Raw genomic sequence first — 17,975 nt, 5'->3', positions numbered from 1 at the left:
TAAATTGAGAGAACAAAAATGTCAATCTAAACCACAAAAAAAAGGAAAACACTGAAATAAGCTAAGCTACCCTTACACTCCAAAACAACCCAAACCCTCGAAATAAAGAAAAAATAGTAGATATTTTTATTTTTTCGGGCAAATATAGCCTAAGCACATCAATGAGCAAAATTGAAAGTTTCCACTTTGGCAAACATTTTGCCAGCAGCAAAATCTATTTAGCCAAAACCACTTCACTCATCCCAAATAATAAGACTAGTTCTTCCCCATGTCAATATAAAAACGAGATTATGAACTATGTAGTGATTACCAAGTTATAGGCCCAGTGACATATTTAAAACAAGACAGGCATTTACTGTATAGGCTAGTATCTAAGATAGCAAGCAAATTTGTACACATTATTTCCTACTTATTTTTTATAATCTCCTTTAATTGGTTGCAGCATAGGGATGAAAAAAAAAAAAAAAAGGATCCATGTCATAATACAGCTGGCCAGTATGCTGCAGATCATCTAGGACAGTGATGGGGAACCTTGGCACTACACTGCTCGTGAACTCTGCAGTGTAGTTGAGCATCATGGGAAATGTAGTTCCAAAAAATCTGGGGTGCCAAGGTTCACCATCACTGATCTAGGATAATCATGCTCAAATATGAATGGTTAATGTTTTATAGGCTGTGACACAGTATTGCTGATATTGGTCACATCATAAAATGGAATGCTGGAGGATTGAAGCTGCCAATCGCTGAGCAGCGAATTGCATGTTGTAGTGCAGGGGTGTCAAACTCAATTTCATTGTGGCTTGCATTAGTATTATGATTGCCCTCAAAAGGGCCGGTTGGATCTGTAAGATTAGATGTCCAGCGCATCCCCTCCCCATATATTAGATGTCAAGAGCCAACCCACCATGAGTCCCCCAACTCTCCCTTACATCACAGTGCTGCTGCTGGGAAGAAGCTGGATGTATGGCTTGAAAGCAGAAAGTAAGGGTCTGGAGGAGAGCCAGAGGAGGGCTGAAGCTTTCCTGCAGCTGCAGGAGAGGTGCGAGGGCCACATGAAATGGCCTGGAGGGCTGGATTCGGCCCGCGGGCCTTGTGTTTGACACCTGTGTTGTAGTGAATGTTAGCATGCATCAGTGAACAAAAGCAAACAAGACAGTTTTATTTGCTGTAAAACTCACTGTAGGTGGTACGTAAGTTTCTGAAGGCGACACTCTGTGTTTAGGTGTATGTGGAGGAGCATTGATGCATATAAAAAGAGCACTCTAAATTGCTTATTCTTTTTACAAAGGAGCCCTGGGCAATCTTTGTCTATCACCGTTAGGGGACTTAAAGTGAGACTGGTATGAGAGGGCTTGCTAAGAAGCATGAAACCATAAATAGGACTATACAGTACATACAGTCAACTGTAAGTTTTAGAAACCTTAATATACTGTTGACAGCTGTTGACAAGCCATAATCAAAATCCCATGGAAGTATGTGAGAGATGACCCTTAAGAATCAATTCTGCCCATTTTCAAGGCTAATAGACAAAAGGCATTGGGAGCTGGGCACTGCCATGGGGGTATGCACAAATGCAAAAGATAATTTAAAAAAATACAACTCAGTTGGTGGAGGGTCCCTCAATTTAATACAATTTCGAGGGTGACATGGAGAAAACACCAATCCTTCCAATTACAAGCTTGGGAGATGCCTTTAAACTATATCTGGTGTTACAGAACAGTATGATTCTAATGGACAGCATCAGCAACACCATATTCTGACATTACATAGTTTGCATGTGTAAAATATTGTTAAACTTTACATTATTGTTTGGCTGAAATACAGCAGTAGCACCACAATCTGATTCATTACAAATAGAAAAAAATAAAGCTTAAGCCCTCAACATTATATAGACTGGCCAATAGCACAACTGTTTTAAAGTATAACTTGTGAGTGCACAAAAACATTTCAAACACCCAGCACCACACTCCATGGACCCATCCCAATATCCCCAATTATTTCTAAAATATTCAAAATATAGACTTTATGTATGTGTTTGATAGAAATTGTCTGGCATCAGGACAACACTTGCATTGACAGCAAATTGAAAGAGCTTTGCAGTGTGGGCCTTTTTTACCATATGTGCTGCTAGTTGTTGTCTGAAGCCTCTGGCTTAAGCGTGTCAGCCATGGTAAAAGTAACACTTATTTGGATAACACATGTATTAGAAAACACATGACTATACACCAAATAACTTGATGGGAGCAGCACCTCAGTAATAGTGGCCGATAGCAAAAAGGCACCCAGTGTCAAGTAAGCCCTAAAGATAAATAGACCAAAGTGTGACCCCACACCTCCATAAGCTGTGAACGAATTCATCAACATAGGTTGCAGGTCCTGTTTTATTTTTACCTATGTCCTGCTGAAGGACCCAAGGTGGCTGTCTGTTCTGTCTTTCCATTGACCTGCTCCTACCTGCACGCTTCCTCTTTCTCGTTCTTCACCTTCCAGGCTCCCCTCCACCACAAGCTTACTTATCTGCATCTGTTTCAACATCTGATTCCTCAAGTGATAGGGAGGAAAGTCTGACAAGGGGTTTGAGAGGCATACCTTATGACACATCAAGTGAGGAAGAGCATCAGCATAGAACAATGTGTAGATCCCTGTGTAGGCTTGAACCTCCATGTAGGTCTCCCTAAATCCATCTCCAACAGCATCCTTGACAAGGCAGGTGTCTTTTTCACAGCTGCTAGAGCAGAAGAAAAAAGTCCCCTAATCATCTCCATGCCCAGCATCTCAAAGCCAACTTGGCAAAATTACTAACTTTATCAACCCTGGTCTAGACTTTGACCTTGCTGCTACTTTTGACTTGGTACCTCTGTTGCCCAGCTGTTTCTGATCCTGTGAATAATGGCATGGGCTGGGACATATCAAAAATATTCTTTCAAGCTATTAAATGTACAAGCAGCTGATATGAACTTGTGGACAAGATAGCACAAACCAAATAGGCACATGAACCAGACAGTGTTCATTCCATTCTGTAGCATGCATCTAAGATAAGCCACCAGATACATAAAAGGATGCCATTGCTGACCTCCTTCTGCAAATGATACTTATATGGCTGTGTTGCTGACCAACTGGTTTTAATACAGTTGGAGTCACTGACTAGAACAAGTGAGGTTAAGTAAGCTAGAGAGATTAGTCAGAAGTTTTCATCAGCACACTTGTTACTGGTCATTGGTGCAAAGTACTGAAGCAAGAGGGTCAGCATGATGGCCAGACAGCTAGTAGCAGAAGCAAAGGTTAGCAATGAAGGTCTCCATATTTCTCTTTCAACAGATATACTTTAAAGAGACTCTTTAAAGCCAACTCTCGGACACATGTGTACAGTCATGGTCGAAATTGTTGGCACCCCAGAAATTTTTCCAGAAAATCAAGTATTTCTCACAGAAAAGTATTGCAGTAACACATGTTTTGCTATACACATGTTTATTCCCTCTGTGTGTATTGGAACAAAACAAAGAAAATTGGGCATAATGTCACACAAAACTCCAAAAATCGTCTGGTCAAAATTCTTGGCACCCTTTCAAAATTGTGGATAAATACGATTGTTTCAAGCATGTGAAATCACACCTGAAAGCAGATAAAAAGGAGAGAAGTTCACTTACTCTTTGCATTGTGTGTCTGCCACACTAAGCATGGACAACAGCAAGAGGAGAAGAGAACTGTCTGAGGAATTGAGACCTAAAATTGTGGAAGAATATCAACAATCTCAAAGGTTACAAGTCCATCTCCAGAGATCTATATTTGCCTTTGTCCACAGTGCGCAACATTATCAAGAAGTTTGCAACCCATGGCACTGTAGCTAATCTCTCTGGGCATGGGCGGAAGAGAAAAATTTATGAAAGGTTGCAACGCAGGATAGTCCGGATGGTGGATAAGCAGCCCCAAACAAGTTCTAAAGAAATTCAAGCTGTCCTGCAGGCTCAGGGAGTATCAGTGTTAGCGCAAACTATCCATTGACATTTAAATGAAATGAAACGTTATGGCAAGAGACCCAGGAGGACACCACTGCTGACGCAGAGACATAAAAAAGTATGACTACAGTTTGCCAAAATGTATTTGAGTAAGCCAAAATCCTTCTGGGAAAACGTCTTGTGGACAGATAAGACCAAGATAGATAGAAAGACACACAGGATGTGCGCGCACGTGTAGGTGGGAGGTGTAGGTGGGAGGTGCCGGAGCGCTCCATGGCGTGCGGTCACGGGAGCGGGAGTGGAGAGCCGACGGATCCAGCAGCGGGCCGGTGGATGTCAGAGTGAGAGGCTGACACCCCCGGCGACCGAGTCGGAGACTCACCCCCCGCCCTGCACGGCTCGACGAAAGAACCCCCCCGTATGGTCGGGACCCAGAGGGATACCTGGTGACCCGGAAGAAGCCACGTGATTGGCCAGCACCACGCCGGGAGCAGCTGTGGAGCGGAGGACGCGGTGCTACGATCGGGGATGACACAGGACAGAAAACGGAGCCCCAGCAGCACTGGCAGCGGCAGCAACAGGTCGCCAAGGAGGTCCTGAGGTTGGGTGAGACGCTCAGTAGAGCCGAGCAGGGTCAGGTGCCACCCCGTGCCCCCCCCCCTCCTCCTCCCTGGGGCCCCCCCCCCTGATCCCCCTGGTATTGTGTTGTTGCGCTGGGACTCTTTTCAGGTGCCGCAGCCCAGGAGACAAATGGGAAAAAAAAAATAATCTTTTTTTTTGATTAAGCGGTTATAAGTGCTTTATTATATATGCAATGAGCTAAAACTGTATACACGGGGATAAGGACTGAGACATGGTCTTGATACAATGAGATAGTAGGACTATTTGTCACTATTATTAAGGTATTGCTTTTCATGATCACCAAGCAAGAGACTGAACGTTTATGGGCGATTTTTAAATAAGTACCAAGCTGACAAGTGTCTCTAAAGATTAAGAGATATAAGTTGCCTACCCTACAGGAAAGAGACTTGTGGTAGAAATCCTATTGGATGCTGAGCGGACTTTGACACGCGCTTCTTTTCGCCTTTTATTCTTTCCTTTTCTCACCCCCTCTTCATCGGTGTTCCTTCCCTGTCTGATCCCCCTCTGTGTATTATGGCGGTAGGGTGAGCATACCTTGCAGCCAGTATTTTGAGGGGCAGTTGGACCAGGGAGGGCATACTGGTGAGTCCTACTTTTCTCTGCTATACATATAAAAAAAAAAATCTGTATATAATACACTAACCTATGAAGGAGCAGGACTCCCCCTATATACAAAAGGACTGTATTGATCAAATAAGGATAACTAGTCCGGCAATGTAACCATAGGCTGAAGGTAATAGCGTGCCAAGGGATGCTGAATAGAGCTTAACCTCCAGGTGCCTATAGAAGATTATAACATCTCGCCAGACAACATTGAGAATTGTATACAGTGTTTAACCGGGTGAAGACAATCAAAATAGATAAAGAGTTAAAATCCTGGGGAATCTAACCTGTAGAAAGCCCCCTATGGGTTAGGAGGACAAGTCAGAGAAAACACCGCAGCTCAAAATTTAAAATTATATGGAAGACAGTCCAGACACAAGAAGATAAAAAAAAAAAACAAAAAAAAAACAGTTTGGTTCGTCCATTGCAATAATTAAGCTAGGCAGCGGACGGGGAGTAGGCGGGACTCAATAGGGAGGCGGAGAGGAGGTGCCCCTATTCAGGGCCCTTTTCATTTGCCTTCTTACTTCTTACTTCCCCGTCTGACCCTCCCTTCTCCCGGTGCGTTATACGGGGGATCCCTCCCCTGTATTTTCTTTCCTTGCTGACGCTTTTGGCCATATCCCTCTTCTTCTTTGTCCCCTGTAATCCCACTGCACCTTATTTCTCCTCTTAAAGGGAGAGGAGAAAATAACAAGAGGAGAATAGTTACCCCCATATAGAGGAGCTAAGGCAAGGTTGGGGAAAAAAAAAAAAAAAAAAAAAAAGGGGGAAAAAAATCATTAAGAGTAGATTGAAAAAATCCTCATTCAAACTGGGGAAGAGAATTAGACCCTCCAATAAAATGAATAGGTCAACGAGAGGTGTCACCATAAAACCCTCTAAGAACAACCCGGGGAATAGCTCTATACAGCAATATATGACACAAGAGGGGAGTCTTAAAAGTCCGGGACTCGCAAAAAAGACGGAAAGGAAGAAGAATGAATCAAAAAAGGGAGCGAATAGTGCGGAGAGCTCTAAAAGTGAAACTACAATAGAAAGCGAGCAAGACCACAATAACACTGAAGTGTTGGCCCCAGACTTACAGGACACACAGCCCCCTACAAAGGCAGAAATGAACGCTATGCTATTAAGGATGGAAAATGTCATAAAGACAGAGATCAATAAGGTGAGAGTGGACCTCGGAGGACTCAGAGAAAGAGTAGTAGAGACAGAAAGGAGATTAGAAGAACAGGATCAAGAAATAAACGTCCTGAAAGGGCAGGTTAAGGCCCTGACCGAGAGTCAGAGAGTAGCGGCTTACAGGATAGAGGACCAGGAGAATCGCAACAGGCGACAGAACCTTAGAGTTAGAGCGATAGTTGAGGAAAAGGAGGAAGACCTCATGGAGGTCATGAATACAATTTTTTGCCCCTTACTTGACAGACCAGCAGATGCGAAGCCCCTCAAAATCGAAAGAGTGCATCGAGTGGGAAATCCTCAGATGATAGATAGATACGGGCCAAGAGATGTTGTTGTTCGGTTCAAGAATTTTGCTGATAAAGCAGAAATTTGGGGAAGACTTAGGGGGAAACCCCCCCTGAGATATAGAGAGACTGACTTACAAATATTTTCTGATCTATCTAAAGAAACACTGGCAAGGAGAAGGCATCTGAAACCACTCTTAGAGCTGATGCGGGCACAAAATATAAAGTACCAATGGGGCTTCCCGGCATGCCTTATAGGCATTAAGGGAGGTAAAACGGCTCGACTAAGATTTCCGGAAGAACTGAATGACTTTTGCTCTAAAATGCAGATAGCACCCCCCGATTTATCGGCTTGGGTGGATTAGGGATGTTCTGAATTGCCTGGAATCCCGGGATTATGGACCGGGGGGGGGGGGGGGGGGGGGAGGGGGGGAGCCAGGGGAGCGCCCGAGCACCACCACAATTAGAGGAGTTGAGGGTGAAGATGAGAAATCGCCCTTCCAAGGCTCATAGGCCAAAAATAGGCCAGGGGGGAGGAGGGAGGGAGGGGGGATGGGATGGAGGAGGGAGGGGGAGGGAATGGGAAGAGTGGGGGGGTGGGGGGAGGCAGAGAGACCATCTGACTGACTTCACAAGAAAATATTCCAAACACTTAAAAAAAAAAAAAAAAAAGATATATGACAGATGTCAAGTTTCTCTCATATAATGTAAAGGGACTAAATTCCCATATTAAAAGACACAAAATTCTCTGTGAATTAACACAGTATAAAACAGATATTGCCTATCTTCAAGAGACCCATATTACCTTGGAATCCAATATAAAGCTCTACTCAACAGAATACCCGATATGGTATTATGGGGATACAATCTCATCGCGATCCCGGGGGGTTGCTATTGGATTCGCTCGTAGAATACGATTCACATTCGTGGATAGACAAACAGACCCGGAGGGGAGATTTCTGTTCCTGAAAATAAAACTGGGAGGAGAGATCTATACCCTAGCTAATGTATACGCCCCCAATGTAAACTCGGTTAAATATATTAGTAAAATCATGAGAAAACTAAAAGAATTTGAAGAGGGCCATGTAGTTTTGATGGGAGATTTCAATTTCTGTATGAGTCCAAGCCTCGATAGTACGTCCTGTGCACAGGGGACAAATCGTGAGCAACTAAAAATACTGATAAAACAAATGACACAAAATCAAATGGTGGATGTATGGCGGATCCTCAATCCGAAGGCCCGCGACTACACGTTTTTCTCACCTGTGCATGGGACGTACTCGAGGATCGACTATGCCCTCGTCGACCACAGACTTCTGGAGAGTGTGATAGAAGCAAGGTGTGAGATCATGACGTTATCAGACCACGCCCCTATAACTTTAAAAATAAAAACTTCTATACAAAAAGACACACCACCAGAATGGAGATTGGACGAGAGTCTGTTGGGGGACGAGGAGGTAGCGGAGAGGATACAGAAAGAGTTGGAATGTTATTTTCAGGAGAACGACAAGGAGGATATCTCAAGAGCATCCCTTTGGGAGGCCCATAAAGCGTATATAAGGGGAATCTTTATTGTAGAAGGGGCAAGGAAAAACAAAATAAGAACGAGTAAATTAAAAACACTAAGGGAGGAGATATATCGGCTAGAACAGGAACATAAGTCACAGGGGCAAAAGAGGGAAATATTTCATAAGTTGAGTATAAGAAGGGATGAATATAGAGCTCTGGCGGAACAAGAAACTAAGAAACATATAGACCGGACAGAGAGAGAAAGATACGTCTGGGGAAACAAACCTAGTAAAAATTTGGCCAGAATGGTAAGAAAAAAGAAAACTAGGAATTTTATAGAAAAAATCAGAGACAGGAATGGTGACTTAGTATATGCGACAAATAAAATAGCAGAAGTATTCCGGAGCTACTATGAAGAACTTTACGATATCCAACAAAAGATCAGGTGCCCACGCGAAAAAATGGACAAGAGTAGGGAAATACTACAGTTAGCCAATCTCCCAAAATTAGAAGAAGAGGAGGTAGAAGAGATGGAAGGTTTAATAACGGAACAGGAAATAAGGGAGGCCTTAAAAAACACTCCTAAGGGGAAAAGTCCCGGGCCAGATGGCTTTACATCTGCCTACCTACAAAAGTTCAGTACCATCTTAATCCCCAGACTCTGCCAATACTTTAATGGCCTTGGAACTGATTATGAAATGAGTAGAGAGGCTTTAACAGCAACGATTACAGTGATCAAAAAAGAGGGAAAGGATAATACGACTTGTTCGGGTTATCGACCGATCTCACTCCTAAACGCAGATACGAAACTGTATGCAAAAATTTTAGCGGAAAGAATGAAGGGAGCGATGACAGCCATCATCCACCCAGACCAGGTAGGTTTTATACCTGGGAGGGAGGGAAAGGATAATGGTGTGAGGGCGCTCCTTCTTCTGGAGCAGATCAAAGAAAGTGGGACCCCCGGTCTATTCCTGTCGGTTGATGCTGAGAAAGCTTTCGACAGGGTAGACTGGGGATTCCTGATACAAACCCTAGAATTCATAGGAATAGGTCCAGGGATGATAAGGAGAATAAAAACCCTATATTTCCACCCGTGTGCAAGGATCAAAATTAACGGATCCTTATCCGCCCCTTTTGAGATGAAAAATGGGACTAGGCAAGGATGTCCCCTATCCCCCCTCCTCTTTGTCCTAGCATTGGAACCCCTCCTGGCAATGGTCCGACAAAACCCAGAAATCTATGGGGTAGAAGTAGGCGAAGATGAGCATAAACTGTCGGCCTTTGCTGATGATTTATTATTCTACATAAGTAGCCCAAGAGTCACCCTCCCGAAGTTAATAGATACCTTAAAACAATATGGCGAGGTCTCAAACTTTAAAATGAATACAACAAAAACGGAGATTTTGAATATTAATATCCACAAAGACGAAGAACTATATTTGCGGAAGAAATTTAATTTCTCCTGGCAAAGAGAGATAAAGTATTTGGGTATAAAAATGGCAAATACTTTGAAAAAAATATATAGAATAAACTTTATCCCCCTTCTCGACGAAATTAAAAGAGAAATTAAAACTATATACAATAGACCAATATCGTGGTTTGGGAGGATAAATGTGGTAAAAATGGTACTTATCCCCAAAATTTTGTATAAATTCCAAATGGTCCCAATTTATTTGCCTCCGTCATATATTAAAATAATTAACTCCCTTCTAATGAAATACATATGGAACAACAAAAAACATAGAGTCTCTGCCCAAATTCTAAAACGAACCAAGAAAAAAGGCGGCCTGGCTGTACCTGACATTAGATTATACTACAACGCTTCGGTCCTCACACGGGTCATAGAATGGGCTAAAGAGTCACAGGATAAAAGGTGGATAAGTATTGAATGCACCTTAGCGAGGGCACAGTTAGGGAGATTAATCTGGAACCCCCCACACTATAGAACCCTACACACGTCAACACACGCAATTACACATAACGCTTTAAGGATATGGGATCGATTACACAAACAATTAAAAACGAAATTCAACTCACCCCTTATAGATTTGAAAGAAAACGAATATTTTGCACCTGGGACTAAAGAGGTAGGTGGTAAGTGGATTAAAAATAGAACACAGTTAAAAGACATAACACTAGAGGGCAAAATTATGACCCTTCACGAAATTAGGATTGAAATGGAGGCACTCAGCGAGTGGAGATACCTTCAGTTGGTGTCATTCGTTAAGTGCCTCCCACACCCATTGAGGTCACGAGAGGAGTACACTACATTGGAACAGATGTGTAGTACCGAAAGCTCAAAAGGAAATATCTCCAAAGTATATAAATATTTACAGAAAATAGATGAGTCGGATACGCTAAACTACATACAGAAATGGGAGAGAGACCTAGGAGTTCCAAGGGGGAAGACGACCATAGGGAGAATCCTTAATTTGACACATACTTCGGCGATTGATGTAAAAACCGCCGAGATGAACTTCAAGTGTCTGACAGGATGGTACACTACCCCAGATAAAATGGCCAAATTCGGAGTAGGGGAGTCAGAGGAATGTTGGAGAGGATGTGAGGCAAGAGGAACGATGGCCCACCTGTGGTGGGACTGTGTAAAAATCAAAACGTTCTGGGGAAAAGTTTTGGCTTTGATAAAAGAGATAACTAAAAAAGAATTGGAAAATAATCCTTGGATAGTCCTCTTTCATGGGGGAGAAACGCCAGTGAACGATTATAGGGGATCACTAATTCCGCATTTGTTGAACTCTGCGAAACGATTGATACCCCTAAAATGGAGAAACCCGGTAAGCCCGCAAATATGGGAATGGATCGACTCTGTAGAGGGTACTTATAGGAGGGAGAAAGTAAAATACGGTGGCGAAAAGAACAAGGCAGGAAATAAGGATATCTGGGAAACATGGATTGAATTTAAAAAGTCTCGGAAATACGCAGAAAACATGAGAGAGGAATAAGAATGCAGCAATATAGGAAATAAAAATACTAGGTGGAGTCGGGAGATGGTCTGGGAGGGGTGGGAAGGGTAGTGGGGGGGAGGGAGGGGATGGAGGGGACTGGGATGGGGTGATGTGTCACGTCATTACGTAATGATAGCATGTTGGATCTCGTATATATGAGGAACGCTCTAGCCCGTTTAAATTGTTAAAGGGCTGAAAGAAGATATGCTTAAAAAAAAAAAAAAAAAAAGACCAAGATAGATAGAGCTTTTTGGTAAAGCACATCGTTCTACTGTTTACCGAAAAATGGAACGAGGCCTACAAAGAAAAGAACACAGTACCTACAGTGAAATATGGTGGAGGTTCAATGATTTGGGGTTGTTTTGCTACCTCTGGCACTGGGTGCCTTGAATGTGTGCAAGGCATCATGAAATCTAAGGATTACCAAAGGATTTTGGGTTGCACTATAGAGCCCAGTGTCAGAAAGCTGGGTCTGCGTCCCAGATCTTGGGTCTTCCAGCAAGACAATGACCCCAAACATATGTCAAAAAGCACACAGAAATGGATGGCAACAAAGCGCTGGAGAGTTCTAAAGTGGCCAGCAATGAGTCCAGATCTAAATCCCATTCAACACCTGTGGAGAGATCATAAAATTGCTGTTGGGAAAGGGCGCCCTTCCAATAAGAGAGACCTGGAGCAGTTTGCAAAGGAAGAGTGGTCCAAAATTCAAGGTGAGAGGTGTTAGGCCGTGTACATACCACCGGTCCATCCGATGAGAATTGTCAGACGGACCGCTTTCATCGGTTCACCGCTGAAGCAGACTGATGGTCTGATGTGCGTACACACCATCAGTTCAAAAACCGATCGGGTCAAAACGCGGTGACGTAAAACACACGACGTGCTGAAAAAAACAAAGTTCAATGCTTCCAAGCATGCGTCGACTTGATTCTGAGCATGCGCGGGTTTTGAACCGATGCTTTTGTGTACTAACCATCGGTTTTGACCGATGGTCAGCCGTCCATTTTTAAATTAAATTTTAAAGCAAGTTCTCTAATTTTTGTCAGAAGGACAACAGACCAATGGGCCGTACACACGGTCGGTTTGGACCGATGAAACTGAACTTCGGTCTGTTTTCATCGGTTTGGACCGGTCGTGTGTACGCGGCCTAATAAGCTTATTGATGGTTAGCGACTGATTTCAGTTATTTTTTCCAAATGGAGTGCAACGAAATATTAACCACTTAATACCCGCACACCGTCATATGACGTCCAAAACGGGGACCTGTTATCCCGGGTGGACGTCATATGACGTCCTGGGCTTTGCGGGGGATATCTCAATGATGCCTGCACCCAGAGGCATCATTGAGATATAATTTTTTAGCGGCAGTGATCCTGCGCACCGTAAGAACGATCATAGCGGCGGTTCCACCACTAGATCGTTCTTACAGGAGGCGGGAGGGGACATCCCCCCTCCCACCGCCATCCGGTGCTTCTCCGGGCTCTCCCGTGCCATCGGGGGCCCTGAGAGATGATCGCCGTCCGCCGGATGTTTGCCATAGAGATGACTGGTGACCAGATGGTCACCAGTCATCTCTATGACCGTCGGAGGCCCGGGCACGATGTGATGACGTCACGCCCGGGTCTCCGTAAGTAAACAAACCGCAATTGCGGCTAGTTTGAATGAGATCTGTGAATTTTTTTTCACGATCTCATTTTTTCCAGCCTGGAGGAGAGATGTGGGGTCTTATTGACCCCGCATCTCTCCTTAAAGAGGACCTGTCACACACATTTCCTATTACAAGGGATGTTTACATTCCTTGTAATAGGAATAAAAGCGATTGGAATTTTTTTTTTTTTTTTAAAAGTGTAAAAAATAAATAAATAAGTAAAATAAAAAATAAATTATAATAATAAAAAAAATAAAATGCCCCTGTCCCCGGTAGCTTGCGCTCAGAAGGGTACGCACACGTAAGTCCCGCCCACATATGTAAACGTTGTTCAAACCACACATGTGAGGTGTCGCCGCATGCGTTAGAGCGTGTGCAACAATTCTAGCACTAGACCTCCTCTGTAACTCTAAACTAGTAACCTGTAAAAAATTTAAAGTGTCGCCTATGGAGAATTTTAAGTAACGAAGTTTGGCGCCATTCCATGAGTGTACGCAATTTTAAAGCATGACATGTTAGGTATCTATTTACTCGGCGTAACCTCATATTTCATATTTTACAAAAAAATTGGGCTAACGTTACTGTTTTGTTATTTTTTTATTTATGAAACAATTTTTTTACAAAATAAAGCCGTTTGAAAAATTATTGCGCAAATACGGTGCAAGATAAAAAGTTGCAATGACCGCCATTGTATTGCCTAGGGTGTCTGCTAAAAAAACATATATAATGTTTGGGGGTTCTGAGTAATTTTCTAGCAAAAGAATGATGATTTGTACATGTAGGAAAGAAGTGCCAGAATAGGCCCGGGAAGGAGGTGGGTTTTAAAGCCTGGTATTGAAGTGGTTAAGTTAAGGGAGCCAAAAATTTTGACCAGCCGATTTTTGGAGTTTTGTGTGACATTATGTAAAAAAAAAATGTTTTGCTTCCTTTTCTTGTTTTGTTCCAATACACACAAAGGGAATAAACGTGTATAGCAAAACATGTGTTACTGCAATACTTTTCTGTGAGAAATACTTGATTTTCTGGAAAAATTTCTGGGGTGCCAACAATTTAGGCCATGACTGTACATACCTTGCTTTTCCCCCACACTTCTAATATTTTAAAGCCATGCATGTGACCTCCTTCCAAGATGCAGTGCATGGGCTTGCATGACCAATCATCGGGCCTGAAAACTGTTGCATAAGGTGGAGGGAGATGACATTATCTACCATTATCTAGTTTTCTGATTGGCCAGACAGCGTGTGGGCGGCTCCCCTGCTTGCAGCCCTGGACCACTCCCACCCAGAGACACACAGCCGACATCTCCATGAGGTTTATCGGGGCTCCAGCTGCAGCTAACACACGGTGCTCGTGGATCCCTCAATCAAGACTTTCCAGCAGTCCTCCTGTGCCACTACATGTCAAAGTTCCCAGCTTCTCTAGCATTATGCAAGTGCTCCAACATCTTTCACGCAAGTTTTTAGTGTTGTTTTATACTTATATACTGAATAAATTCCTAAGCTGTTTAAAGGATTGGCTTGGCGCTTCTCTCTCCTCCTTTTGTTCTACCATTATCTACCATGTGTAAACCAAGACACCATTTTACATAACTTTTATACAAGATTAGGAATGAAGAGAAACAGAGTGGTTGAGAAGTGCAGGGATGTTGAATATAAATGGGTCGAGGTTGGGCTAGTTAGAGACTCTGCCACCTTAACGGACAAAGTGACTAAATCTCTTTAGAGGCAACTTGAAAATAAAATTGTTGTTCTGATCATCACAACCAATCAAATATTGATTGCCATAACCTAATGCAGGTTAAACAAAGTAAAAATGTAAAAAATTGTTTTGTGTTTTTTTTTTTTTATTTAAGATATGTTTTTTCATGCTGTACAGGTACATTTCTGATTTGAGATACTGACATACTGTAATTGACTTAATGTATAAAGATAAAACATTATAATAAATGTATATTTTATCATGTAATAGAATAAGAAGGTAACTGAATTTGATATTAACTAAAACCCTATTTAGAAGAAAATATAAATACTTAATTTAGGAATAAATGAGCTATGAGGCTGTCATATTTTAATAGAAATTAATTAACTTGCATATTTGCTAAGGGGGATTATCAGACATGTAAAAAAGTGCATAAATTAGACATTTTAATAATTATGTGGTGTTAGTTGCACATCAACACTTAAAGACAATCTTCATATCAAAATAGATTTTTTTTTACATTACATGCCTAATACACAATATCACTAATAACATAGATATCGTGAAAATATTAACAAACTGCTAGGTCAACAATATATATTCCATCTACATAAAAAGGATGTGTCATTGACACATTTCATTTGTGCTGCTAACATTACATAGAGACAGGAAAAACACTGACTGTTGTTGTAAATGCATTTATTAAATATTTGCACAATGTATTTTTTGCACATTTCCAAAGAGGGTAAAACTGTGCTGAGTGTTTTGTGAGCATTTAAGTACTGTATTTCTCAAGTTTTTGTCTTTGCCATATTGTATATTGTATATTGTTATATACTTAGTTTTCAGTTTTCTAACATTATAGCTGCAGAGGATTTCTACTGTCTTGATAACTGGGAAGTTAAACCCTAAATTGTATTCTTGTATTGGGAAGACAAGTCTCAGGCCTCATGCTCACTAGACATGTGCGGTTTGCTTAGAACAAATCGAAAATTTGTACGAATTTCCAAAAATTCGTACATTCGGAAGCATCCGAAATCCGAATGGCTATGCTTCCGAATTGTATATGAAATACAAAATTTCGTCTACGAATTTCGGATCCAAATTTCATTACAACGGAAAGGTGACTGGTGTTTTGTTGACCAATCAGAGGTTTTCTTCTGCTGCTGAGTGAGGGTTGGGAAAATTACCTTTTTTTAATATGGGAGTGGGAGAATGGTAATGGTAGTCGATGGGAGATTCAGAATCTGACAAAATAAGAATGTTCGTTAATATCGTTTTATTATTGTCATAATAATTACGATTATTTGTTATGATGAAGTCAAAAACCCAGGAAGTCAGCACAGCACAGGGATGGTGGGAGCCTCTCATAATGAGCACAGCAGGGGTACAGCCCCAGGAGGAAGTCAGCACAGCACAGGGATGGTGGGAGTCCCTCATAATGAGCACAGCACAGGGATGGTGGGAGCCCCTCATAATGAGCACAGCAGGGGTACAGCCCCAGGAGGAAGTCAGCACAGCACAGGGATGGTGGGAGCCCCTCATAATTAGCAAAGCAGAGGTACAGCCCCAGGAGAAAGTCAGCACAGCACAGGGATGGTGGGAGCCCCTCATAATAAGCATAATGAGTCAACGACTGCCATATTGAGAAAGGTATCTTTTTATTTTTTAATTCATCATAACGAATGTTCGTTATGGATTTTATGGATTCGGAAATTCGTATTTCGTACGACTCCAAATTGAATTACGAACACTAATTACGAACTAACGACTAATACGAAACGGAACAGAACGAAACAAAACAAATTTATTGACGGCGTACATGTCTAATGCTCACTGGGCGTTTTTACAGCTGCTTGGGGGTCAGGCGTTTTTTTCTACAGCCAGTAAACTTCCCAGCATGTTATCCTATGTGTCCATGCACCACATAATGACATTAGAAGGATAACATACCCAAGATTGGTATAATGTTCAGCGCCAAACTATCTGATGATTGAGATTTAAATGAGAAGGCATGCATGCTGATATATAAAGGTGCAACAATGAAAATGTTCATAAGTTAAAAACATTTAATAAAAAAAAGGATAATTAAATATAAAAAATAAATAATATAAAAAATAAAAAGGTATGACATAAATGTATGGAAATGGAGTGAAAGAAAAAGTTCTAGAGGGTGAACCCCTATAGATTGGAGTGGAGACTCTGAGTAAAGTCTCTGAATAGGTGCAGCAGAGGGAGCGAGGCTGATTGCAGCCTTGGGCTGGAGGGACCCGATCACTGTGGGAAAAAGAAAAGCAAAGAGAGAAAAATTACGATCTCGCAATAAAAATAAATGAATATGACTATGTGCTAATAAGTCCACATAACAAAAAAGAAAAACATAAATTTAAATAGTCCATCAACATATAATAAAGAATCCCGGTGAGAACAAAAGTGCAACCGTGTAGATTATCGCATGTAATTTTCTTTCAAACGCGTTTCGTCCAACTAGGACTTCTACTGGGGCAGTAGACACATTCAGAGATCTGAGAGTGGGAGTGGTTGAGTAGTTTAGCAAAAGAGACTGGCCAGAGCTAACAACACTTAGTCCACAAAAAGCTGTGCGTTGCCAGCCCATCATAGGCATTATAGTGTATGTTACCCCTACATTTCCTATTTATGATATGTGTCTGTTGTACTATGTGATTGTATGGGAAAGGTACTCTGTTCTCTTTGCATTGCTTCCTTTCTGTGAAATACCTGATGATCCTGCCAGTCTCTATGTTTTTCTATTTGAAACTGACCACGTCAGGACATGGAAGCACATTCATCCCAGCGAGGACCTGCTTTCTTCTTTGCATTTTATCTGGGAGCACAGCTTGCATGTAATCCAAAGGTCAGACTTGTGTTGACCTCCTCTCCCTAGCTCTGTATTGGGAAGATTAATGTATTGCTAATTCTCTGTCTCTTGCTGCCCCCCCCCCCCCCCCAATTCCCACAGCCTCTCACTAGGGAGATCAGTGTACTGCTTTTTCTCTGCCTCCTGCTGACACCTCCCCTTCAGTCTCCACATCCACCTCTCCAAACCCTTTATGCAGCTGAAAACAGGTCATGTGATCACTTATAAAAAAGAAAAAAGCTAGTTTTAAAGTTGTAATTATATATATTACCACCTGCACTGCATCGATTTAACTGGCAATTGCGCGTACCCAAACAAAATTTTCATCCTTTTTTTCCCACAAATAGCTTTCTTTTGATGGTATTTGATCACCTCTGAGCTTTGTTGTGCTATAAACAAAAAAAGAGCGAAAATTTTTGCTATAATAAATAATATTCCCAATTAAAAAAAAAAAAAAAATGTTTTCATCATTTTGGGCCAATGGCCCAGATTCACAAAGCACTTACGCCGACGTATAACAAGTTACGCCGACGTAAGTGCAAATGTGCGCCATCGTATCTGTGTGCCAGACCCACAAACTAATATACGCCTAAAAACAGGCTTCACCCTGCC

Source organism: Rana temporaria, chromosome 2 (assembly GCF_905171775.1).
Source record: "Rana temporaria chromosome 2, aRanTem1.1, whole genome shotgun sequence".
Lineage (NCBI taxonomy): Eukaryota > Metazoa > Chordata > Amphibia > Anura > Ranidae > Rana > Rana temporaria.
The sequence above is the reverse complement of the archived record's forward strand: the minus strand, read 5'-3'. Positions refer to the sequence as shown.